This window comes from Monodelphis domestica, chromosome 4 (genome assembly GCF_027887165.1).
Source record: "Monodelphis domestica isolate mMonDom1 chromosome 4, mMonDom1.pri, whole genome shotgun sequence".
Classification (NCBI taxonomy): Eukaryota; Metazoa; Chordata; class Mammalia; order Didelphimorphia; family Didelphidae; genus Monodelphis; species Monodelphis domestica.
The window spans coordinates 225,388,458-225,415,338 of NC_077230.1; positions in this window are offsets into that span (position 1 = coordinate 225,388,458).

A 26,881-nucleotide genomic window follows, 5' to 3' on the forward strand; every position below is an offset into this window, starting at 1 on the left:
AGCACCTACTTTGTACAAAGTAAGAGGCAACTTGGTGTAGGAGATAGAGAGCTGGAGCCATCAGGAAGGCATGGGCTCAACCCCTGCCTCCAATACTTAATGGCTATGTGACCCTGGACGAGTCACTTAACTGCTCAATGGACACTCCCAATTCCCCAGGACCCTCAAGATTCTACACTGCTAAGCAGGTACAGACAGATCTGCATTAGTTCCTTGTTGTCTGTTTCCTTCACCAATAAAGTCACAGGTCTGGGCCATCTCCTCTCCAACCACCTGTAACTTGTCATAGTTTAGTTGTTTTTCAGTTATGTCCTTTTTTGGTTTTGTTTTTGCCCCTCAAGTTATTTAATTTATCAAAATCAGTAAACTCATGTTGTTAGCTCTTTCTGACCATATTTGGGGTTTTCTTTTTTTTTCTTTGTTAAACATCTTGTTCAGCATTTGTAGGCTGGACGTTATAAATTTTGTCTAGTCATAGTAGATCAACTAACCAGATGGCCAGAAGCATTTCCTGCAACCCGAGCCACAGCGGATTTTGTTGCTAAGATACTTTTAAAGGAAATTATTCCTCGCTTTGGACTGCCAGCATGTATTGATTCAGATAGAGGAAGTCATTTTACTGATTCTGTCCTAAATCATATATATTCTTGCTTGGGGATAACTCCCAAATTCCATGTTCCATATCATCCCCAGAGCTCAGGCCAAGTTGAGAGGATGAACAAAGAACTTAAAACTGATTGGAAAATTATGCTCTGAGATACATTTAAAATGGCCTGAAATCCTACCTCTGGCCCTATTTTATATTAGAAGCAGGAATAGAGGAGACTTACATATCTCACCATTTGAGATGCTTTTTGGACATCCGCCTATACAGGCTAAACCTTTTCCCCCTGCATATACCTCAGTATTAGGGGGAGATACTACTATTGCTTCCTATATACAGGAATTACAGCATAAACTACGTGAACTTCATGAATTCGGAGCTGCAGTACAAGCTGGACCACTAGACTTTTCTCTTCATGACCTGAACCCAGGAGACAAAGTGTATATTAAGAATTTCAAGCGTACTGGAGCAACTCAGCCTTCCTGGGAAGGACCATTCCAAATATTGTTAACTACTCCTACATCTATAAAGGTTGGGGAGAAGGACTCTTGGATTCATTGCTCACATGTGAAGAAGGCATCTTCTGCTGAGACTGATTGACTGTATCTTATCACATGAATTGTAGATTATAATCCATTGACAAGTGGATACTTTTTTTTTTCAAAAAAACACATTGAATTACTGATTTTTCTTTATTTTTATTATTGCTTTTCTTTTCTTTTGATTAGAATATTTGATTTTTTCTCATTTCTTGTACTAAAGGTACATATTATTAATATTTTTCTGCAGTAATATAAGTTTAATATATATATATGTGTATATATATATAATTGCTATAAGGTCAATGCATACCCAAAAGCTTTAAACTATGGGAACCTGCCATTTATTGATAAAATGTTATGAGACTATGATTAATGTTAATGTATGATTCCAGAAAAAGGGATAAAAAATAAGGAGCATAGACTTAACCTGAAAAGTGCCAAAAAGAGCACACAGGAAATAATAATGTGAGAATCGAGGTTGCGATGCTTGACATATGTTAAGTCATAGGACTTCCTTGTATCTACACTCTTTTCGAAGTATTCAGACAAGTACAAAATTTGACTATTATGCTGGCTCCCTATATCCCTGAGATTGACAAAAAAATCAGACGAGGGAATGACACTTCCCTATCAAAATAGAATTCTAGTTCTTTTTCTTCTTATATTATGGCAACTTCCTGTAGTCTTGGCTGCAAATGGATAAAATGAAATATTACTGCATTCTGTCCTACAGACTTGTGGGATAGAAACTACTTTAAATTGGACCTATACAAGGGCCTATTTTGAATTTTTTTCTCCTTATGTTTTTGATTATTTTTCTCTTCTTCTGATAATTGACTCATACACCCCCATAACTCAACATTGCTTCCTGAGCTGAACTGGATGTTTTTTAACACCTACTTCAGGGGGGGTTGTATTTTAATTTAAAATCTAAGAATTTTGATTTTTTTGTTTGAGATTGTATTTTTATAAAAATCCAAGATTTTGATTTTGTTCGAGAAAAGATCTTCAAGGAAGAAACTTGATAACTCCTAAATCCAGAGAATGAATTGTTGCAGAAAGATGCAGAAAACCTACACTTCATCAAGGAGATCAAGAATGAACTTTGGATATGGTTGATTGAACTGAAGTTTGATTGAATGTTTATTGTAAATGTACACATTTATGCCAAAAGGGACTGCCCCTAGTTTGGCTTTCTGTCAATGCACCTAGCAAAACATTGGTTTTGCTTTCTTTCTTTTCTATTTCCTCCCTCACTACTCTAATTTCCTCTTAGAAAACTGAATATTGTGTATATCTATAGCTAGAAGTGCATTTAGGACCACAAGATGATTATGTTAAATGATCAATGGGGAGACTAGTCTCCCAATGATCATCAGGGGGGATTGTGAACCTTAAAAAATTCTCAGACACTACTTCATAAGGTTTGGTTAAGACCATTCCCCATTTAAACAATGAAGGGACTTAGATCAGGAATGTGAGACCTCTACTCCACCCCTACTTAAGCATACTTTAGGGGAGGATAAAGTTGTAAACTCCTTGCTGAACAATGAAAAGTACTTAAACCCATACTTATAGTAAGGTAAAAATTCTTAAGCTGTGCCTATTTCTAGATCTAATACAAAAGGGTGCTAAGTACCTATAAAGGTCAGGCAATTTGTGAACTTGCAAAGAGCAAAGAGGTGAGAACTTAATCAAAAGTTTAGTCTACTCAGGTGTGAATTAAGAATGGTCAGTCCTTTGGAAAAAGTCTACTGTGATTGGTAGATGTGAGAACTTAGGGGAGGTGACATAGGAGAAAATTCCCTTTAAAAGGAGGTCAAAAAGAGGTCTCTGGCCAGTCAGCTGGGAAAAGCTGAATTGGAGGAGGCAGCTGGTGTCTCTCTGAACACTAGAATCTTGCTGGGACAAATCTTGTGGTGAGTGGATGGAAGACTGACTGATCTCTCTCTTTTAAGGCTGGCCTAAGCTGACCTAGCCTTTTTTCTCATTATTCCCTTTTTCTCTCTCTCTTTCTTTCTTTAATTCCTCATTTGTATTAATTAAAATCTCTATAAAAACCCAGCTGACTTGGGTATATTTAATATTTGGGAATTTTCCCCTGGAGACCACCTTATATTTGATTTAAAACAAGACACTATCTTGAAACCATATTTTCTGTGGTCACAATTTAAGCCAAACACTCTTTTAACTGCCACAGTTTATGGCTTCCACTATTTTAATCATTACAATGTAATGAGGTTAGACAGGCAAGACCAGTTGTTGTTTTCAATTTTAAAAATTTATTTAATTAATTTAGAATATTTTTCCATGGTTCCATGATTCATGTTCTTTCTCTCCTCTCCTCCCACCCCCTCCCATAGCCAATGAGCAGTTCCACTGGGTTTTACATGTGTCATTGATCAAGACTTAGACCACACTAGAGTGATCACTTATAGTCTACATCCCCAATCATATCCCCATCGACCCATGTGATCAAGCAGTTGTTTTTCTTCTATGTTTCTACTACCACAATTCTTCCTCTGAATGTGGATAACATTCTTTCTCATAAGTCTCTCAGAATTGTCCTAAATCATTGCATTGCTGCTAGTAGAGAAATCCATTACATTTGATTGTACCACAGTGTATCAGTTTCTGTGTATATTGTTCTCCTGGTTCTGCTCCTTTCACTCTGCATCACTTCCTGGAGGTTGTTCCAGTTCATATGGAATTCCTCCAGTTTATTATTTCTTTGAGCACAATAGTATTCCATCACCAACATATACCACAATTTGTTCAGCCATTCCCCAACTGAAGGGCATCCCCTCATTTTCCAATTTTTGGCCACCGCAAAGAATGCAGCTATGAATATTCTTGTACAAGTCTTTTTCCTTATTATCTCTTTGGGGTACAAACCCCAAAGTGCTATGGCTGGATCAAATGGCAGACAGTCTTTTAGTGCCCTTTGGGCATAGTTCCAGATTGTCTTCCAGAATGGTTGGATCAATTCACAACTCCACCAGCAATGCATTAATGTCCCAACTTTGCCGCATCCCCTCCAGCATTCATTTCTTTCCTTAGCTGTCATATTAGCCAGTCTGCTGGGTGTGAGGGAAGACCAGTTTTTAAGAAAGGAAGGAAAGAATAAAGGAAGAAAGGGAAAAAAGAAAGAGTAGAAGGAAGAGGAGGGAGAGAGTGGAAGGAAAGGAAAAAGAAAAAGAATGGGAAAAAGAAGTTTTAATGAATGAAGAGAAAGGAAAAAAATGAATAAAAGAAGGGGCAAGTAGGTGACTCAGCAGATTGAGAGTCAGGCCTAGAGAGGTGAGGTCCTGGGTTCAAATCCAACTGAAGACATTTCTTAGCTCTGTAACCTTGGGAAGTCACTTAACCCCTGCTGCCAAGTCCTTATTTCTCTTCTGCCTTGGAACCAATATATAGTATAGATTCCAAGATGGAAGGGTTTTAAAGAAAGGAAAAAAAAATTAATGATTTCTTTTAAAATCCTTAAAAATGTGGTCATTTAAACCATAGAAAACTCCAAGCATCTCTCACATTGCCTCAGAAGTCCACCTTTTGAATTGAGACAAATGTTGACAATAGTACACTTTATGGTGCAGTAAAAAGAATCCTGTATCTGCATTCAGAAGGTCTGGGTTTAAATCATAGCACTATTATTTACTATCTTCAACTTACACCCTTCCCCCACGAACACTTCCTTCACCACAAATAGTCCAACAAAACTGACAGCACATTCAACATTCTGCTTCCATAGTTCTCCACTTCTTTACCAAGAGGAGGGGAATATGTTTCATCATCTATTTTTTTCTAGGATAGAGACTGTTATGTCCTGTCCCTGGTGAACTCATAGTGGATGGTAGCAATTGCTTCCCTTTCTAAGTGCTTGAAACTACCCCTCTAATAACACATTGCAGGATTTTTAACAAGAAAGGACATGAAGTTCACTCACTTATAGTTTGAAGAATCCACTTTCTTCCCCTTTGTGAAAATTGAGACATTTGTTTGTCTCTTGCGGCACTTCTCCTGTTCACCACACATTTTCAAAGATCACAGACAGTGGCTTAATTTCATCTTCCAGGTCTTTCAGAACTCTGGGATGGAGTTCATCTGGACCTAGTGACAATTCCCTACAGACAGCTTGGGGTTCTCTTATCATCTCTTCATTTATCTTGGGTTTCAATCCCTTCTTAACCATCTTTTGTTTCCAGTACACCTGGTCCCTGAGATCTCCTCCAGCTCTAAAGTCCTAAATGTGTAAGATTTCTTTCAGCCCTGAATGCAGAGGAACTGCCATTCATTTGTATGGGGGTTTGGTTTGGCACAGAGCCTGGAATTCTGAGCCATCCACGGATACATCAGGTAATGTATAAAAATAACAGTAATGCCAAAGCCAATACAATGGATTTCCTTGAGAGCAGACATTCAGGGTATTTAATATCTGTTTGTATCCCACACAGTACCTAGTAGTGTGCTGGGCACATAGCAGGTACCTCTCTGTCTCTCTGTCTCTCTCTCTCTGACTCTGTCTCTCTGTCTCTGTCTCTCTCTCACTCTCTACCCTCTCTCTCTCTATGATGATAAATAACAATGCCTTATATTTATATTGAACTTATATTTCTTCTTTTTTATCCCATATATAGGACAAGTGATTTATTCCTACTCCGAAAAAGCTATAACTGCAAGAGAATCAGAAATGCTCATCTATACACCATAGATGAAAACGCACAAAGACAATCGTCATCCTCGGTTACCAAGAGACTACTACTACTACTACTACTACTACTACTATTACTACTATTACTACTACTACTACTACTATCAACATATTTTGTCTTTTGATACCATAAATATACACTATTTCTTATTTATTTATTTAAAAAAAACCTGTCTTGGAATCAATATTATATATTGGTTCCAAGGCAGAAGAGTGGTAAGGGCTAGGCAATGAGGGTTAAGTGATTTGCCCAGGGTTACACAGCTAGGAAGTGTCTGAGGCCAGATTTGAACCCAGGACCTCCCATCTCTAGGCCTGGCTCTCCATCCACTGAGCTACCCAGCTGCCCCCACACTATTTCTTTTTTAAAGTTAAAATAAGTAAAAAGTTAAGTTTGACCCCATCATGTGAAAGGGATACTTGTACTTAACCCAAATTTTACAATGAGGTACTGTAAACACTCTATAAAAGAAAAATAAAAAATTCAAACTTCTCTGGTACAAAAGGAGGGCCAAAAAACTTTACAAGGATTTTCCATATTGCAAGGGCACCTTGCCCCTAATCCCTACAATGTGGAAGGGAATACCTGTACTTCCTTTTGTGCTTTGAATCCATCAGCTAGCTCTCCATATGGCGCTGGATGACATGTTTCATCATGAGTGTGGTTGGTCATTGCCTTGATCAGAATTCTTCAGTCTTTCAAAGTTGTTTTTCTTTACAACATTGTATTATATTAATCGCTTTCCTCATTCTACTTATTTTACTTTGTATCTGTTCATACAAGTTTTCCTAGATGTTTCTGAAACAATATCATCATTTCTTAGGGCATAATTAGTATTCCATAATGGCCATTGCTTCAGTTTCTAATTCTTTGCTGTTCCAAAAAAGCTGCTATAAATATTCTTGTATGTATGAGTTCTTTCCTACTTTCTTTGATTTCTTAGGAAGTCGAGACCTAGTAGCAGTATTGTTGGGTCAAATGATATGCACAGTTTAATAGCTTTGGGGACACAGTTCCAACTTGTTTTCAAGTATGTTTTGACCAATTTACAATTTCACTAACTGCATTATTTTATACTGTTTTCCCACAGTGGTTCCAGCATGTGCCGTTTTCCTTTTTTTTTTTTTGCAACACACCATCTATCTGAGTTTTAATGTGCATTCCTTGAATTATTAGTGATTTAAAGTCTTTTTTTTTTTAATATGGCCATTGAGAGTTTATATTTCTTCCTTTGAAAGCTGCCTGTTCATATCCTTTGACAATTCATCAGTTCCTCCATTCTTAAAGGTTAGGGAGCTGATAGACTGTAAGAGTACTTCCTTTATCCCTTCTGTCTTTGAACTTCTAGAAGCAAGTTCAAGCCCTAACTCTTTAGTTTTTCTCTAATTCTGGCAGTACATATTCTTTTTATGGCACAAAAAGGAGCAACTTAATGATATTTCTCATGCATATGCTCTTTTGTTCCACGAACAGGTAGGGGCAGGTCTTATTCCTGTTTTACAGAAGCCTACTGTGATGAAAATTCTTCTACCTTAAGGAATATGGTTTGTAGAGTAGACCTGAATGACTTTATAAGAATAATAATCATAATAATAAGAAGGCTTTAGGCACACTAGTGTTATTAGATCAAGTGAAAATTGTATAGCAAGTAACTTATAGGATATGGGGAGAATTTAATATTAAAAGGAAATATTAAAAAAAAGGTGTTTTTCCAGTCCCAAAGTCCATTGGTCTGAGACTTTTATTCTTTGGCAGAGATGAACACATGAGGGGTGGGTAGGAGTCAAGAGTGACAGATGTTGGTTCTTTTTGGACTTTGGGTGCTTCTGGCTTCCAAAGAGAAGATAGAAAATGATAATCCCACTTCAGGTTACAGAAAGAAAAGATTTTGAGAAGAAAGGCATGAAATAAATGGGCAGTCCTTGTCCCCAACTTATTAAACTAGAGACTGAGGGATTTTTCCTTGGGTGATTTTTAAAATAATTTATATATTTTTTCCAGATTACACCTAGATGCAATTTCAATAGTTATTTTCTGACAATTTACAATCTATGTTCCTTCCCTCTTTTCCTCCCATCTCTTCCTGTTCCCTGAGATGGCAGGTAATATGATATAGGTTGTATATATGCTGTCATGTAATACATATTTCCACATTTGTCAAATTATGAAGGAAGACACATTTCGTTTAGTGAAAAATTCATTTAGGAAATAATGTGAACAGTGTTATGCTTCAATCTGCATTCAGACTCATCAGTTCCTTCTTATGGTGGTGGATAGCCCTTTTCATTATGAGTCCCTTGAATATGTCCAAAATCCTTGTATTGCTGATAATATTTAAGTCAGTTATAGTCGATCATCATACATTATTGCTATTAACTGTTTACAATGTTTTCCAGGTTCTGCTCACTTCACTTTGCATCAGTTCATATATATTTTTCCAGGCTTTTTTGTGATTATCTTGTACATCATTTCTTATGGTACAGTGTTCCATTACAACCATATACTATAACTTGTTCAGTCATTCCCTAATTGATAAGACATCCCTTCCATTTTTAGTTCTTTGCCACCACAAAAAGAACCGCTGTAAATATTTTGGTACAAGTACATCCTTTCCCCCTATCTTTGATTTCTCTGGGATACAGATCTGTGAGTGGTTTTGCTAGGTTAAATAGAGTATGCACAGTTTTTTGGTCATTTAGGCTTGGTTTCAAATTGCTCTCCAGAATGGTTGTATCAATTCACAGGTCCATAAACAGTGTCTTAGTGTTCCAATTCTCCCATATCCCTCCCAACAGTTACTATTCTCCTTTTTGGTCACATTAACCACACTGATGGGTATGAAGTGGTACTTCAGAGTTGCTTTAATGTGCATTTCTCTAATCAATAGTGATTTGGAGCATTTTTCATATGACCAAAAGATAATTTTAATTTATTCATCTGAGAATTGACTGTTCATATCCTTTGGCCATTTCTCAACTGAGGTCTTTGGGTGATTTCAAGGACTCCCTCATGTTTAAACTCCTCATTCCTAGTAAGAGAATTCCTTCATTCTGTATTCTCTGTTATATATTCTCCTGTCTTCCTTCTCTGATTTCTGCTTTGCTATGGAATTGGATAAGTGGACTTCTTTGATAATTGCTATTGTTAATATTTAGAAATTGGTTTGGAAATATATTAGTTAAAAAAGATTGTTGTGGTCACCTTTTATAAAATAATTACAAGGATGATAGTAGCTTTTAACAATTTAATTTTTAATATAAATATAGTCTAAGAAAGAAATAAGGAGGGAAGGAAATAGAAAAATATTTTCTAGCCTTCTACCCTAATCTTACCAGCCCACAAGAGTGTCTTCTGCCCAAGCCACCAACGCCAAATCGCAAAAAGACCCCCAACCAAAGACCTCCAGAGAAGAACCCCATCTCCCCTATGGTCTCATTTTTTATAGTTCTCTCTCTCCATATCATTTGCTTTCCCTGAGCACTGGTCTATCACATCTCAGGAACCAATCAAAATCTCTCTGACCTGGGCCCGTAACCCTTAGTTCTGGGACTAATCCAGATCCTAGGACTCAACCTGTGACCTCTGTTTGGAGGGTTCCAGTCATGCTAATGGGCTGACTGTCAATTAGAAAGTTCATGACTCGGGGAAGAAGGGATTACCTTTACACACTATATATATTCATAGGGGCAGCTAGCTGGTGCAGTGAATAGAGCACCAGCCTTGGAGTCAGGAAGATGTGAGTTCAAATCTGGCCTCAGTTCCTTAATACCTGTGTAACCCTAGGCAAGTCATTAACTTCTATTTGACTCAGTTCCTTATCTGTAAAAATAGGGACACACTGGAGAAGGAAATGGCCAAGAAAACTCATGATGTAAACAACTGAATAAAAACAACCACAATATATGCTCATTGTGGAACTGGTATTTGGTGGGAAGGGAATTAAGCCTTGGATAAAAAGCTTAGAGTCCCCCTCCCCCACTTTGAAACAGCAATCAGAAGCTTGAACCCGAAAACCTCCACTCTTCCGTTAACAACATTTAAGAGAACAGATGGATTTCATTCTAGCCCAGTACCCCTCTCTGAAGAGAATGAAATGGCCGAGCTTCCGTTGGCCATAACCTCCTGCTTCTGCTCTTGGTTGGAATGAAAAGTCTCCCTTGGAGCAGGCTGAGAGGAAGAAGAGGCTAGAGACGTCTAGCCTCCTTCCCGGGGAACCACAGAATGACATCCCCAGAGTACAAGCGTGGGTACACAGCCCTTGCCCTTGCCACGCTGGGATGCAGTAAGGCAGTGATGTCAACACACAGAAGTTGAACTTGAAAAGAAAATGGATCTGTCTCAGGATAAATTCAGGAAGTGGTCCCAAGAGATAGAGGACTGAGAGAAGCCTTTTTTTTTTTTAATTAAAACCTTTACCTTTCGTCTTAGAATCAATACTGCATATTAGTTCCAAGACAGAAGAGTGGTAAGGGCTAGGCAAAGGAAGTGAAGTGACTTATTCAGGGTACCGCAGCTAGGAAGTGTCTGAGGACATATTTGAACCCAGGACTTCCCTTCTCCAGGCTTGGCTTTCCATCCACTGAGCGGCCCAGCTGCGCAAGAAAAAACCCCGATAAAGGAAGGATTGATGGGAGGAACCATTGAGTTGGAATTGAGACGGTCAATTCCTCTCTACAGAGAGGGCAGTTTCAAACCAGGCTGGAGGGGTCACAGTCTTTGGAGGGAAGCCCGCTGGGGTGGTGGCGCCGCGGAGGGGGCCGCCGCTGCTGCGGGCTAGACGCGGAGGCTCGGCGCCAAATCGGACAGCCAGAGGAGGGAGCTCAGCAGTTGCAAGGATGGGGTCACCAGGCAGGAAATCTGTATTCCACGGGGCTGCCATGGGCAACACATTTGTTTCCCCCCCTTTCATTTACAGCATGCTGCCTATAGGACGTCGCTTAATTTGAACAATGCGGCGCTGGTTTCCCAGGGAGAGCAGCCTGGGCGTTCTCAGCCCTCTATCAGTATTCTCTTCAGTCCTCTGACAGCTGCTCACTCTAGGCTGCCTCAACCTGCACTGACCCCATCTTCTCTCACAGAGCAGCCGAGGATTTGGACAAAATTAGTTACATTAGCGGCTCCCTGAAACACTCCGTTTATTTGTGATATGACAAATATTTCAGCCATTAGGATCTCTCTCTCTCTTATCATCTTAAATGCACTCACTTACATTCCAAATCACTGCTTAATTTAAAAGCCTATTTGTTGAGATTGTCATAGGCTCCGGGAAAAGGGGAGACAGAACGCTCGCGTGGCTCCTCGGGGAATCAAATCAGACCTGGAACTTTGATTGAATCTTTCTCCCCAAGACTTTATGCCCAGTCAGATGCAATCTAAACACTCAGCTGGCAGGAGAAACTTAAAGGGGAACCCGTTCTGCAGGCGTTGTCTCTTTTATGTCAGCCCTTAGCACGGTGCCTGGCACACAGTGGGTGCTTAATACAAATCTATTGATTGATAGAATGGCGATGGTTTTTTTTTTAACCTTACCTTCTTTTCTATCTCAGAATCCATTCTGAGCAGCAGCTCCAAGGCAGAAGAGCAAAAGGCCATGGGGGTTAAGTGACTTGCCCAAGGTTACTCAGCTGGGAAGTGTCTGAGGTCAGATTTGAATCTAGGACCTCCTATCTCCAGGCCACTCTCTAGCCACTGAGTCACTTGGCTGCCCCTGTAGGGATAAGATTTAGTGGGAAAAGGATTGGAGTGTAATGCTGAACAGGCCACTTCAAGTCTCTGAGTTTCCTAATCTTTTTTTTAAAAAGGTATAGGACTAGACTGGCTTCTAATGTTCTTGCCAGTTCAAAAATTCTGTGATTATACAGCTCAGCAAATGATTTCCCAAAGTTATTAGGCCTTGTCTCCTAAATGTCTCAGACTAAATGAAATTAATATTTATAGAATTCTTAAAGGTTTTGCAAAGCACAGTTTGCCTGAAGTCACACAGGAAGTAGTAGATTAAAAAATTGTTTTGCAAAGCACTTTATTATCTCATATTATCTCATTTGATCCTCAAAGAAAAAAAAAACAAACCCTATGAAATGGGTGCATTTGTGATCTTGGGTTTACAGATGAGGAAACTGAAGTGGAAGGGGCTTTGGAACCCACCAAGTCCATTTTGCAGATGGAGAAACTGAGCCACTAAGAGGTTTGTTGACTTTCCCAGGTTTAGTCAGCTTGTAAGTATCTAAGTTGGGATTTAAACTCTAGGTACCATGTATTGAATGTTGGAATTGGAATCAGGCATTTCAAATTCTGCTTCTGCCTCTGACTAGTGATGAGACCCTACAAAAGTCATTTAATTTCCCTAAGTCTCAGGTTTCTCATCTATAAAATGGGGATAATAATAGCATTTCTCTTCTAGGGTTGTTGTGAGGATTAAATAAAATAACCTATGCAAAAGGCCAACTATTATTATTATTATCACCAGTGATCTCTACTGGATAACCTAAGAGGTCCTTTTCAAGCCCAAGGTTCTATAATTTTATGATTTCAACTTGTACAACTATTCTTCCTAAAGCAATAAAATGGAACTTCCCATTCAATGTGGAGTGTATGGTGAAGGTAACTTCTATCACCCAGCATACCATACCTGCACCCACCCACATCTTATGCACACACTTTATAGACAGGCGCAGGGGAAGGGGAAAGGGGCTAGGATCACTTCATTTGAATTCAATAAGCATTTATTAAGGTCTGTTATGTAGTCTGTACTTATATGGTGGTTCTGGGAAGACAAAGATGAAAAATGACGCAGCGCCTCCTGTCAAGGAGGTGAAGGAGACGTGTGCACAAATAACCACCTTACATACAAGTTAAAATGAGGTGACTTGCCCAGGAGAGATCAGAAAGGCAGGAGAGAATCGAAGAGGGAGGGGAGAGCTGGGCAAGCTTCCTGGAGAAGGTGGCTCCTTGAGCTGGGTATTAAAGAAGGGGAAAGATGACAGAGAATGGATATAGAGGCAGTTGCTCCAGATATGAGGGACAGGCATGGACTGTCCAGAGGAAACAGGGAGGGCAGGATTGAAGAAGAGCAAATCTGTAGAAAGCAGACTCAAGCCCTCTAGCTCTCTTCAACTCCCAAAAGTTGATTTTTAAGTTCCTTTTCCAAGACCCCAGGCCACAATTTCCAATAGAAATCAGCATCCAGTCTCTTTAGCATTTATTGAAACCTCCATACTCATTTCCTTTTCATATTTGCTCTTTTTCTTCTTTCTTAGAATGCTAGCTATTTGCCATCATTCCAACTCTCCTCCCTCTATCCGTAGCCTTTTCAGATATGAGCAGGTTCATGTCCCACTTCTTTTGCTTGCAAAGCACCTTACATGTATTATCTCATTTGATCCTCACAAAAATCCTGTGAGATGGGCACAATTACTATTTTGGTTTTACAGATGAGGAAACTGAGGAGGAAGGGACCGTGGAGGCCACTTAGAGAGCCTTTTCCTCCTCTGAACTATCATATATGATCTGTAACACTTGTCAGTTAATAATAGGCAGTTCCTTACATATGCCTGGTGTGTATATACATATATCAATATATATACACACACACCGTACATACATACTATAACTACATAGACCCAACAACCTAGGGATGGTGGATGACTTCAGGTCATCTCCATCCCTGTTTTTTGTCCCATTGGGGATTTCCCTGCTTTCTTCCCTCTCTACCCCTCTTGTGGAGACTGTCATCTGGTCAGTAGACTCAACCTTGAAGAGAAAGTGTGATTTAATGACAGCATACTCTTGCATTGAGATTAACAGACAAAAAGGGAACATTGCTATTCGAAATGTTAAAGAAAATTTAAATTTAGTCATAAGTGGCAAAGTTGACATAAAACTATAGTTTGAAGCTCTAGGTAATTCAGTTCATTAATGGTTAGAGAAAGGAGACTTGTCAGCAATCTTTTTAGAGATATGAATTTTCTTGCATTTAATTTAATCCAAAAAATACTATTAAAAAGTAATTTTCATTGACTTGGCAAAAAAAAAAAAACATTTAAAACACTTTCTGTCAAGGCAATGGATCTTTGGTGGCAGCAAAACCATTAAAACTATCATTTTCCGTATCTGGGGCAAGTGTCACAGAATATGACTGAGGCAAGCAGCATGAACCCAATATCAAATCAATTTTGGAAGACCAGTTCAGTGGGGGTGGAGAGGCAAGAGTTCCCAAGGCACAATGAGGCTGATATGAACAGGGTATGGATATCACCTGGGGAGAGAAAGCCCTTTCCATCTGGAAGCTTCCTGTTTTAACTAATTCTTCTTCCTAACTAGATACTGTGACAAGGAAATCACTTTAAAAGACTGACTAAGTTTAGTTGTTTCTATTCAGTTTTGACAGCCTCAGTTGCCTGAGACTTGTTATTCATTCAGGTGGTGGGACTGGTGGTGGTAAAGGGAGGAAGGAGAGGAAAAGGTAAAGACAAACCCCAAAGCTGCTTCCCACTTCCAGACCTCATTATTGCTTTTGCCTTCCCAGCTCCCAATCATCCCCTGAGCCAGACAGAAGATTCATTCTCCAAAGCCCTCTCTTTGCCTCAACTTCTAAATTAAAAATTGTATAAAGGCAGAGAGACCCACCAGTATTGCCAATATGGGACTTTCCCCTCTGCTACACCAAGGATTCTTAACCTGTGACCTGTAAACTAATTTTGTAAAATACCTTGGACAAATGTATTTCAATACAGTTGACTTTCTATGTAATCCTTTGTGTTTTGCATTTAAAAACATCATTCTGGGCACTGCCAAGGAGATCTATGTTACAAAAAATGTTATGAACTCGTGATTTACAGTTTTGGGGAAAAGAGAAGTGGGAAGACATGGGGGTGGGGAGTCCTTTTTATTCCCTGTTTTTTCCTTTTGTTATTAACAGTTGAAAGAAAGGAAGGAAGGAAGGAATAAAGGAAGAAAGGAAGGAAGGAAGAAAAAAGAAAGAAAGAAAAAGAGAAAGAAAGGAAGGAAGGATGGAAGAAAAAAGAAAGAAGGAAAAAAGAAAGAAAAAGAAAGGAAGGAAGGAAGGAAGGAAGGAAGGAAGAAAGAAACTCTTAGGAAGCTCCTAAAGGGCTACTCATGACTATTTTTTTATGAAATGGTCTAGAAAATGAATGTTGGAAGAGACAAGTGGCCATAGTGGAAAGATGACTGTGTATCTATGGATGTATCTTTAGGTCTCTCTCTCTCTCATTTGTTTGTTTTTTTAAACCTTTGCCTTCCATCTTAAAATCAATACTGTGTATTGGCCCTAAGGCTGAAGAGTGTAAGGGCTAGGCAATGGGGGTTAAGTGACTTACCTAGAGTCATATAACAACTAAGTGTCTGGGGTTGGATTTGAATTCAGAAAGATTCATCTTTTTGGCTCTGGATCTGGCACTCTATCCACTTTGCCACCCTACTGCCATCTTTATCTATATATCTATATCAGTAGGGAGAGTAAACACTCATAAGGAACCTAGACAAGAGGTTCCTATATGAAAGCTGCTCCAGAAAAGGCCCATTATTGCATCGGGCTGAATTGTACCTTCTCCTTGCTGGAACAGCCTCTCTGTTGGCCATTGCTCCCTGCTGCCATCTTCTGGGCCCATCTCTTCAAGGCTGGTCCAGTTACAAAGGCTTCATTCTGCTAGAGTAGAGTGACTGGACCCTGTCTCTACAGGCAAACAGATCCCATTGGTCAGAGCCACCAGACTCAGTTGACAAAAGGCAGACAGAGGCCCCCAAGGTTAAGGTTAGGTCTTTCCTTTCTCCTCCATGTTCCAGACAACTCTTTTAGGGCTATGATCCTCTGATAGACTCCAGAGATTCTTTCTAATTTAACTGCAAATGAAAATGAACCTGGAAAAAAGCTGAGAAGGGATTCTCCATTTACTTAGCTGGAATTCCTGTTGTTATTGTAAAGATCCATTAATATGGAAGCCCAATTACTGGAAGATATCCCTTCCACATGGTGGGGATGTGGGGTTCAGGGGCACAGCACCTCCTCACCTGGAAAGTCTGCTTCACATTTTTTTGTCCCTCCATATTATATAGAATGTTTACAGTATCTTACTGTGAAATTTGGGTTAAGTATAGACTGTATAGTTTCTAAACTTCTTTCTGTGTTTTCTATTGACCTTTGCAGGTCACCTACACCTTCTGCAAAACTCTCTCAAAATTCCCATTAAATTTCTTATACTGATTCGGTGAAATATAGAAACTGTAATGGGGAAAGTTGAGATGTAGAGGGAGCACCTATACTTGGATGCTATAATTAGGTCTTCCTGATTCTAACTGCCTTGGATGCTATATTTTAGACAGAGGAAACCAATGTTTTTACAAAGTAAAATTTACAAATTTTACAAATCACTAGTGAAAATTAAAAAAATAAATCCGTACAGAGACAGAGTGATACAGTAGAAAGAACACTGGAATCAGAAGTCCTGAAGATAAATACTTCCTCTTTCACTTGAGTAACTCACTGAAGTTCCCTCTGCCTCGGTTTCTTCATCTGTAAAACGAAGGGAGCGAACTAAATGGTGTCATAGTTCTCTGCCAGCTCTGTAATTTTTTTTAAACAATAGATATTTAATATCAATTATTTCCTAGATTCTCAGTGGCTGCCCAGTCTGTGCCTTTCCCCTCCCTGGTGCTTTCTCCTATCTCTTAACCTCTGTCCCAGGTACCATTTAGGTAAGTACATCCAGGCACCTGAGGGATCTGACTATGAGAAAGGCAAGGACTGCCATAGCCTCTGTATTACCAAGGACTCCTTCCATGCGTATGTCCCCTTCTGTCCCCTTCTGTTATCTCCACCTCTTTCTGTTCTTTTTCTTAAGGTATATGCTAACTCTGTGTCTATACCCAGAGTGTGGCTCTGGCCTCTAGAAGAGTTCTCATGAATAAGAAGCTCAATAAAAGGAACAGGAGTAAAAAGGTATTTTGTCATCTGCATACTTTTCGGAAAAGTTGTGATTCAGTACTGTTTAACACATTTTAAAGGCTTCATTTTTATTTACCTAGTCATTCATTCAGTTTGCTCCTTGAGCGTGCTGACTGGTGTGGTGGGGCCCTGTGCCCATTTCTTTGTTCCTGGAATCATGGATCTTTCTCCAGCCACCTCAAGAAGACAGTGACCATTCCATTCCCATCTTGAGTCTCGGATGATGGGGCAGACAAACAAGAGAGGAGAGTTTGGAACCAATTCTTTGGCTCCACTCCCTGATGGTAGGGGAGAGCTTGCCTGCGGAGCCAGAGAGAGATGTGCTTAGAGAAACACAGCTACCGGACGGCTGGGGCAGTGTCCCTGGCAAGGAGTCCATTCCCTGGAGTGCCCCCTGGTGACCTCAGCCCCCCTGGCACTCCTGGATATTTTTAATCTCAATGATAATGGACGGTGGGTGACCAAACCTGAAAACTATTTAATTCTGTTAGACAGTCAGAGAGGTGCTTGATGAAGCCATTAACTGGGGTTCGTGTCTCCATTCTACTTATAAGACTCCAGGAGAGCAAATGCTGATGGAAATTTATTGATTTCTTTTTCTGCCTTTACCAAAAGGGTCAAAACCATGGTCTAACACTGCTGGTTCCAATTAAAATCACCTGTTAAGTTACAAAGGTTCTCTCTCCTCACCCCCTTCCCCACCCCATCTAAAAAGGGTTTAAAAGATTTTCATTTAATTGACTTGCTGTAAAATGCCCTTTACAATTACCCAGATAAACTAGGCGTCACCTGTGGAGTAAGAGCCAATTTGAGCTGTTTATCAAGACTTCGCCTCTGGCTACTTCTCACACTGTGATCTCGAGTCTCTGTATTGATAACTTACATCTGTCAACATCGGATATTTTTAGTGGGCTGTTGAAAGCTTTTAGGGAGATGGGGATGATGGGGTGGGCTCAGGAGCAGGTGAACAGTCACCAGAGAGCTGGATGGTGGTTTTTGTTTGAAATAAGAGTCTGCAACTATCTTGGCAGCTATTTGGAAAAAAATCTGACCTTGTACCATGAGCCTAACAAAATGGAGGTGGGGTGGGATCCCTAGCAGACAACCAGACAACTAGAAGTACACAAAAGCAGACAACTAGAAGCATAGTTCAAAGAAATGGGTTAAATTGAACAAATATCAAGTGCCTACTGTGTGCAATTCACCATACTAGGCTCTGGGAACACAAAGACAAAAATGAATCAGGCTCTGTCCTTGAAGAAGTTCAATTCTACTGGGAGGATAATACTAATGGAATTCCAGTGGAAGGAATCATTTTGAACATGAGGGTGACATGGTCACCCTATGTTTGAAGAATATTAGTTTGGCAAAATCAATGCAACCAAGATTGAAAGGCAAACCACAAACTGGGAAAAAATCTTTATAGCAAGTCTCTCTGATAAAGATTTCATTTCTCTAATATAGAAAGAATGGAATCAACTTTATAAGAATACAAAGCAATCCTCAATTGAAAAATGGTCAAAGGATATGAACATCTATGATTCTCGGGTGAAATTAAAACTACCTTTAGTCATATGAAAATAATTCTCCAAATCACTATCAATTAGAGAAATGCACATTAAAACAACTCTGAGATACCACCTCATATCCATCATACTGGTTCATACAACAAAAATGGAAAATGATAAAGGAAGGGAAGTGGAAAAATTGGGACACTAATACACTGTTGGTGGAGCTGTGAACTGATACAACCATTCTGGCAAGCAATCTGGAACCATGCCCAAAGGGCCATAAAACTATGTATATATTTTGACCCAAGAATACCACTACTAGGCCTGTATCCCAAAGACATTAAAGAAAGGAGAAAAGAACCTACTTGTGTAAAAATATTTATAGCAGTTCTTTTTATGGTGACAAGTGGCAAAGAACTGGAAACCAAAGGGATGTCCATCAGTTGGAGAATGGCTGAATAGTTGTGTTATAGACTTGGAAGGAAATCCTCCTGTGCCATAAGAAATGACATGCAAGATAATTGCAAAAAACCTAGAAAGACTTATATGAAGTGATACAAATTGAAGTGAACAGAGTCAAGAGAATGTTGTACACAGTAACAGCAATAATGTAGGATTATCAAGTATGAATGACTTAACTATTATCAACAAGGCAAGGATCCAGGGCAACTCCAAGAGACTCATGTTGAAAAAAGATGTCCACTGCCATAGAAGGAATAGATGAAGTTTGAATACAGATTGAAGCATTCCATTCTTTACTTTATTTCCTCCATGATTATTGCTTTAGTATAAATAATATGTGTCTTGTTTCACAACATGATGAACATGGAAATATGTACTTTGTGATAAAAATGTACAACATCTATCATATTACTTGTGTTGAAGTTAAATGGAAAACTCCTAGTTCTTAGTTTCCATAGAGTTTATTAATATTTACTTGAAATAGAGAAAGCAGATATATAGAGATTAAAGCCTATTCTAATCTTATTCTAATCTTGTCATGAGGTGTTCTGCCTCATTGTTCCTAGCCCAAGTCCTGCAAGGCAGCTGTCCAAGGAAATAGAGAGAGTGTACCCCTTCACATCCATTCTTTTATCCTTTCTTTTGGCCCAGACACACCACCTATGTGTTTATGTGATATCCAGACACACAGCGCAGGGTGGAAGGTCAGACAACTGGGTTAGGGGGTGGAGTTTCCTTTACCTAACCCCCCAGTGATTCAAATGGGAGACAAGCATGTTAAAACCTCCCCACTTGGGGTCTTGGGAGATTAACATGCCTAGTCTCCCCAGTGAATCATTTTATATAACCACCTTGTACCTCTAAAGCTTCTTTTACCAGAGGTGTGTAAAGCATTGCACTTTACCTAGAGGGAATTACAACAATTTGGGGATAAGAGGGAAAGGAAATAGAAAGAAAACAAAAATGATTGAGAGATGCATTGACAAAAAGCCAATTGGGGGCACTCCCCTTTGGCATAAGAGTTTACATTCAGAGTAAATAATATGTTTTACCCCTTTCAGTTCAATTCATTATATCCAAAAGTTCACTCCAGATCTTTTGATGCAGTGTGTGGTTTCTGCAGGCATCCTTATGGTACCTTCTCCAAAAGATCTGCCTTCTTGATTCAGGGTGTTGGCGATTTTCTTTTCCTAAAATTTTTGCAAAAGATTTTAAATCTTGGCTTTTAGGACAATTTTGTAGCTGCCTTCTATGGGAAGGGGGAGGAGTAGAGGGAAGGGAGAAAACATGGAGTACAGAATGTAAGAAAAGAAATATTAAAAATTATACTAATATGTAATCTGGAAAAAAACTTAAAATTAAAAAAGAATATTAGTTTGGGGCACAGATTGGTAAATACAAAATTATTTAAGAGGAAGAAAGTACTAAAAATTTGAAGTGGGGGAAGAAGGGATCAGAAAAGGTTTGGGGTAGGAAGATACACTTGAGTTGTATTTTGAAGGATGTTAGGGATTGTAAAAGGTCATGGTGAACATCTAGTACTTTCTAGTCATGGTAGATCCTTTGTAGTCACTGTGGTGGAAGATGGAATGAGGATGGAATAAGATGGCAAGTTGGAGAATACCTAGAGGTGAACTAAGACTGGAAAGATAGGGAGGGACAAAATTGTGAAGGAATTTAAATGCCAGGTTGAGAATTTTGTACTTTGTCTTAGAGGCAACAGGAAGGGATTATCAATATATGCCTATAATGACCCCAATAAGAGTTCCTGCCTCTGACAGGGAGATTTTAAAGATTTTTGAGTAGAGAATGATCTGATCAGAGCCATATTTTAGGAAAATCAATTTGGTGACTGAGTGAAGGCTGGATGGGAAAGAGGAGAGTTTGGACACAAAATGGCCAATTAGAAATATAGGCGAGAAGACATTATGGACTGAACAAGGGTAGAATTTTCAAGTATAGAAAAAGGGATAGATGTCCGGCAAGCTGTGGGGTTCAAATGGATAAAGGACCACATTTCTAGTTCCTCCAGATTGTTTCCTAATGGGAATTGATACCTGGAGTAGGGGAAACTGGGAAAGTTGGCTGTAAACTTACACTTGTGTTCAAGATTTGGAGACAGAAGGAACTTCAGAGATCATTTAGTCAAACCTCATTATTTAAAGATGAGGAGAAGGACAGTTGGTTAGCTCAGTGGATTGAGATCCAGGCCTAGAGACAGGAGGTCCTGGTTTCAAATCTGGCTTCAAATACTTCCCAGCTGTGTGACCCTGGGCAAGTCACTTAACCCCCATTGCCTAGCGGTTACTACTCTTCTGCCTTGGAATCAATACACAGTAATGATTCCAAGATGGAAGGTAAGGGTTTAAAAAACAAATAAATAAAGATGAGGAAATCGAGGTCCAATTATTTGCTCAAGATCACAGAGCATAAATTAAAGTTAGAAGTGGCAACTAAACTCACATCCCCTGATTCCAGAGCCTTTCCTCTTTCCTCTGTACTGTGGGCTGAAGCAGACAGGAAACATGAAGGAAGGTGATTAGGAGAGGAGGAGCCCTAGGAACCATAAAGCCAGTGGGGGAAAGGGTGACTTCTGAGAGTAAGGGCAGTAAAATGATCAGAGAAATGTTATCTATAATATAGAGAATAGGAGAAGGTTCAGAAGATGAGAGATTGAGGTAGACCAGTGATAGTATAGAATGAATGATTAAATAAATATTTTGTGAACACTTGAAAAAAGAAAATAATAATACTAGAAACTAACATGCATTTGTTAAAAATCAAGTATATATGGTTTTTTTTCCCATTTGAATAAGTTTATTTAGTCAATTTAGAAAATCATTCCTTGGTTACAATAATCAAATTATTTAAAAATCAAGTATATTAAACTAATTTCATTTCCTTTCACAGATTGGGCCAGTGGAGCCTCACTGGCATTTCCTGATGTTCTTTTTACAAGTAATGGTAAGGGTGGGATAGGAGAGTCTTATTTATGCCATACAAATCAGAGACAGATGAAGCACATATACATTACGCAACATCTTTAAATTATTGATTCTAAGTAAGAAGAGCTATCAGGCAGTTGGGGTTAAGTGACTTGCCCAGGATCACACAGCTACAAAGTGTTGGAGGTCATATTTGAACCCAGGTCTACCTGACTTCAGATCTGATGCTTTACCCACTGTGCTACATAGCTAACCATTTTAAAGTTACTTATTGATAGCTTTTGTTTTTAGATTATCTAGATGTAAAAGCCTCTCCCAGAAAACTATCCCTTCTAATAAAGGATAACAGAGAAAATAAATTCAACAAATCTAATCAACACATAAAAAAAGGCTAACATTATATACAACAATTCACACTCAGAGTCCTTCACTCCTGCAAAGAATGTGCAGAGGAGTTTTCTCACATCTCTTCTTTGGAACTGAACTTGACCTTTATAATCTCACACCATTGGTTTAGATTGTTATTATTTCCATTTGCATCATTGTAGTAAAATTGTTGACAAGCATTTTTTTCCTTCAGTAATACTTTATCCCCCCCATATGTAAAAACATGGCATTCATTTTCTCTTTCTTTCTTTCTTTCTTTCTTTCTTTCTTTCTTTCTTTCTTTCTTTCTTTCTTTCTTTCTTTCTTTCTTTCTTTCTTTCTTTCTTTCTTTCTTTCTTTCTTTCTTTCTTTCTTTCTTTCTTTCTTTCTTTCTTTCTTTCTTCTTTCTTTCTTTCTCTTTCTCTTCTTTCTTTCTTTCTTTCTTCTTCTTTCTTTCTTTCTCTTTTCTTTCTTTCTCTCTTTCTCTTCTTTCTTTCTTTCTTTCTTTCTTTCTTTCTTTCTCTCTTTCTTTCTTTCTCTCTTTCTCTTTCTTTCTTTCTTTCTTTCTTTCTTTCTTTCTTTCTTTCCTTTCTTTCTTTCTTTCTTTCTTTCTTCTTTCTTTCTCTCTTTCTTCTTTCTTTCTTTCTCTCTTCCTTCCTTTCTTCCTTCCTTCCTTTCTCCTTTCTCTCTTTCTCTCATTTCTCCCTTTCTCTCTTTCTCTCTTTCTTTCTCTCTTTCTCTCTCTCTCTTTCTTTCTCTCTTTCTTGTCTCTCTCTCTTTCTTTCTCTCTCTCTTCTTCCTTCCTTCCTTCCTTCCTTCCTTCCTTCCTTCCTTCCTTCTTCCTTCCTTCCTTCCTTCCTTCCTTCCTTCCTTCCTTCCTTCCTTTCTTTCTTTCTTTCTTTCTTTCTTTCTTTCTTTCTTTCTTTCTTTCTTTCTTTCTTTCTTTCTTTCTTCTCTTTCTTTCTTTCTTTCTTTCTTTCTTTTCTTTCTTTCTTTCTTTCTTTCTTTCTTTCTTTCTTTCTTTCTTTCTTTCTTTCTTTCTTTCTTTCTCCCTTACCTTCTGTCTTGGAATCAATACTGTGTATTGGCTCCAAGGCAGAAGAGTGGTAAAGGCTAGGCAATGGGGGTGAAGTGACTTGCCCAGGGTCACATAGAAGTATCTGAGGCCAGATTTGAACCCAGGACCTCCCTTCTCTAGGCCTGGCTCTCAATCCACTGAGCCACCCAGCTGCCCCCTGGCATTCATTTTCTAACATTTCGAGTTCCAAATTTTCTCTTCCCTTCCTTTCTCTCCTATATCCCTTCTCCTTCTCTGAGATGATGCTACTAATGCTAACATACAATCGCCATGTTGTGCAAGAAGACAGTAAAAAATACCCCACAAAGAAAATAAATAAAAAACATTTATTAAGCTCCTATTACAGATAAAAAATAAAGTAAAAAACCAATCCTGACTCTTAAGGAACTCATACTCTAAAGGGGGAGACATACAAACAACTGTGTACAAATTAGACACATATAAGACAAATAGGAGATAATCACAAAGGGAAAGCTCTAGCATTAAGGGATCTCTATCTAAAAAGGCTTCTTGCAAAAGATGGGTTTTAGTCGAGACTTGAAAAAAATGCCAGGGAAACCAGACAATGGTGAGGTGAGGAAAAAGAGCATCCCAGGCTAGGGAGACATCCATTGGAAATGTACCATCAGGAGAGAGCCTGTTGGCTCAGTAGATAGAGTAGATCAGGAGATGAAATGTTCTGGATTCAAATCTGGCCTCAGATTTCTTAGCTGTGTGACTTGGAAAGTCCCTTAACCCCCATTGCGTAGCCCTTACCATTCTTCTGCCTTGGAACCAATATACCATGTTGATGCTAAGATAGAAGGAAGGTAAGAGTTTAAAAAAAAGTAAAAGAAGAAGAAAATATATAATTGAGATGGAATGTCTTGTATAAAAAATAGTCAGGTGGCCAGTGTCACTAGATCTTAGTGTATGTGACAGGATGTAAGGGATAAGAAAACTGAAAAAGTAGAAAGGGGCCAGGTTATGAAGGGTTTTAGAAACCAGAGGATTTTAAATTTGATCCTGGAGGTAATAGAGAGTAACTGAAGTTTATTTATTTATTTTAAAATGTATTTATTTATTTATTTAGAATATTTTTTCATGGTTGCAAAATTCATGTTCTTTCTCTCCCCTCTTCCCTCTCCTTTCCTGGAGCTGACAAGCAATTCCACTAGGTTATACATGTATCATTGTTCAAAGCTGATTTCCATATTATTTTTATTTGCCAGAGTGATCTTCTTTAAAAAAAAAAAAATATATATATATATATATATATTTAAAAGGAGAGTTACTGCAGCTTATTTATTTATTTATTTTTAAAAGGAGAGTCACCAGAATTTATGTATTTTTAGAAGGAGAGTTACTGGAGTTTTTTTTTTTTAATTTATAAAACCCTTGTCTTTTGTCTTGGAATTGATACCAATTGATTCCAAGGAAGAAGAGCAGTAAGGGCTAGGCAATTGGAGTCAAGTGACTTGCCCAGGGTCACACAACTAGGAAGTGTTTAAGGCCAGGTTTGAACCTCCAGGACCTCCCATCTCTAGGTCTAGCTCTTTTTTTTTTTTATATAAACCCTTACCTTCCGTCTTGGAGTCAATACTGTGTATTGGCTCCAAGGCAGAAGAGTGGTAAGGGCTAGGCAATGGGGGTCAAGTGACTTGCCCAGGGTCACACAGCTGGGAAGTGTCTGAGGCCAGATTTGAACCTAGGACCTCCCGTCTCTAGGCCTAGCTCTCAATCCACTGAGCTACCCAGCTGCCCCCTAGGTCTAGCTCTTAATACACTGAGCCACCCAGCTGCCCCTAGAGTTTATTGAACTGTAGGGGAACATAATCAGACTTGTGGTTTAGAAAAATCACATGTAATTCTTTCCAGGTTTTTCTGAAAATTGTCATGTTTGCCATTTCTTGTGGCATGATAGAATTACAATCATATGCCACAATTTGTCCAGCCATTCCCCAAATGATGGACATTCCCTCAGTTTCCAATTCTTGGCCATCACAAAAAGAGCTGCTATAAATATTTTTTTGTACAAGTAAAAGGTCCTTTTCTTCTCTCTTTGATCTTTTTTTTTTGATACAGACCTATTAATGGTATTGCTTTTTTTTTTAATTTGAAAAGGTAATTAATTGATTTAGGATATTTTTCAATGGTTACATGATTCATGTTCTTTCCATTCCCTCCTTCCACCCCCCTCCCATAGCCAATGAGCAATTCCACTGGGTTTTACATGTATCATTGATCCAGACCTATTTCCATATTATTAATATTTGCACTAGGGTGATCGCTTAGAGTCTATATCCCCAATCATATCTCCATCAACCCATGTGATCAAGCACTTGTTTCCCTCTGTGTTTCTACTCCCACAGTTCTTTCTCTGGATGTGCATAGTGTTCTTTCTCATAAATTCCTCAGAATTGACCTGGATCATCGCATTTGCTATATGCAAAGTCTATTACATTTAATCGTCCCACAGTGTATCAGTCTCTGTGTACAATGTTCTCCTGGTTCTGCTCCTCTCACTCTGCATCAATTCCTGGAGGTTGTTCTAGTTCACATGGAATTCCTGCAGTTCATTGTTCCTTTGAGCACAATAGTATTCCATCACCAACAGATATAATGGTATTGTTAATCAAAGGGTATGCACAGTTTTATAGCAACTTTGGGCATGAATCTAGTGGGCATTGCTTTCCAGAATGATTGGGTTGGTTCTATGTCTGTTGCTTTTCCTGACTCTGCCTGCTCCATTTTGAAACAATTCATACAATCCATGATTCTCTGCATTCATCATATTTATTGTTTCAATGAATAGTTAGGAGATATTTTTATAGTCACATCCCCTTGCTTTCCTGTACCACAACTTGTTTGACAAACCACAGTTCCTCAGTCAATGGGCATTCTTTTTGTTTCCATTTCCTTGATATTACAAAAAGTACTGCCATGGATCTCCTTGAGGAGGTCAGTATGCCTAGTGGTGGGACCTCTGGGTCAGAGGGTGGAGACATTTTGGAAGATTGTGCAACATGAGTGCGTGGGTAGTCATGGAATTGCAGATAGGTTTTGCAGTGATGAATAAGTCATCTGTTGACTAAATGGAACATTTTTTTGTACAAGTAAGAGGTCCTTTTCTTCTCTCTTTGATCTTTTTGAGATACAGACCTAGTAATGGTCTTTTTTTTTTAATTTGGAAAATTTTATTTAATGAATTGATTTAGACTATTTTTCCATGGTTCCATGATTCATGTTCTTTCCCTTTCCCTCCTAGCACATGTCATGTGAAACATCTTCCTCTCCTGGGCCATTGGTTTTCTTCAGGAAGGCTTCTTTTTTGGAACAAAGGAGAGCCTACATCTTTCTTTCATGATACACTGGCTGGGTCTGGCTCTCTTATGATTAATGGACCTCTTCCTGCTTATCACATCATATATTTAATGGGAATGTACTTATGACGGGCATCTTATTTCTGGTTTTGTTTGGCTTACTGTCTCACAACGTTGCTTCCTAGTGATGAGGCCATCCGCTAGCCACATATCCAGAACAATGTTGTCAGTCTCAGAGGAATAGGACTGTATTAATCCACAGGAATTGCTTTTATACAATGCCAACAAATGCTTGACAAAGACTCCTTTTGATGGTGCCAAAACATGACTAGCCAGCTAATACTCCTCTCCACCAGAATACAAATGAACCACCTAGTGTTCTTTACCTCTCACCTGGCA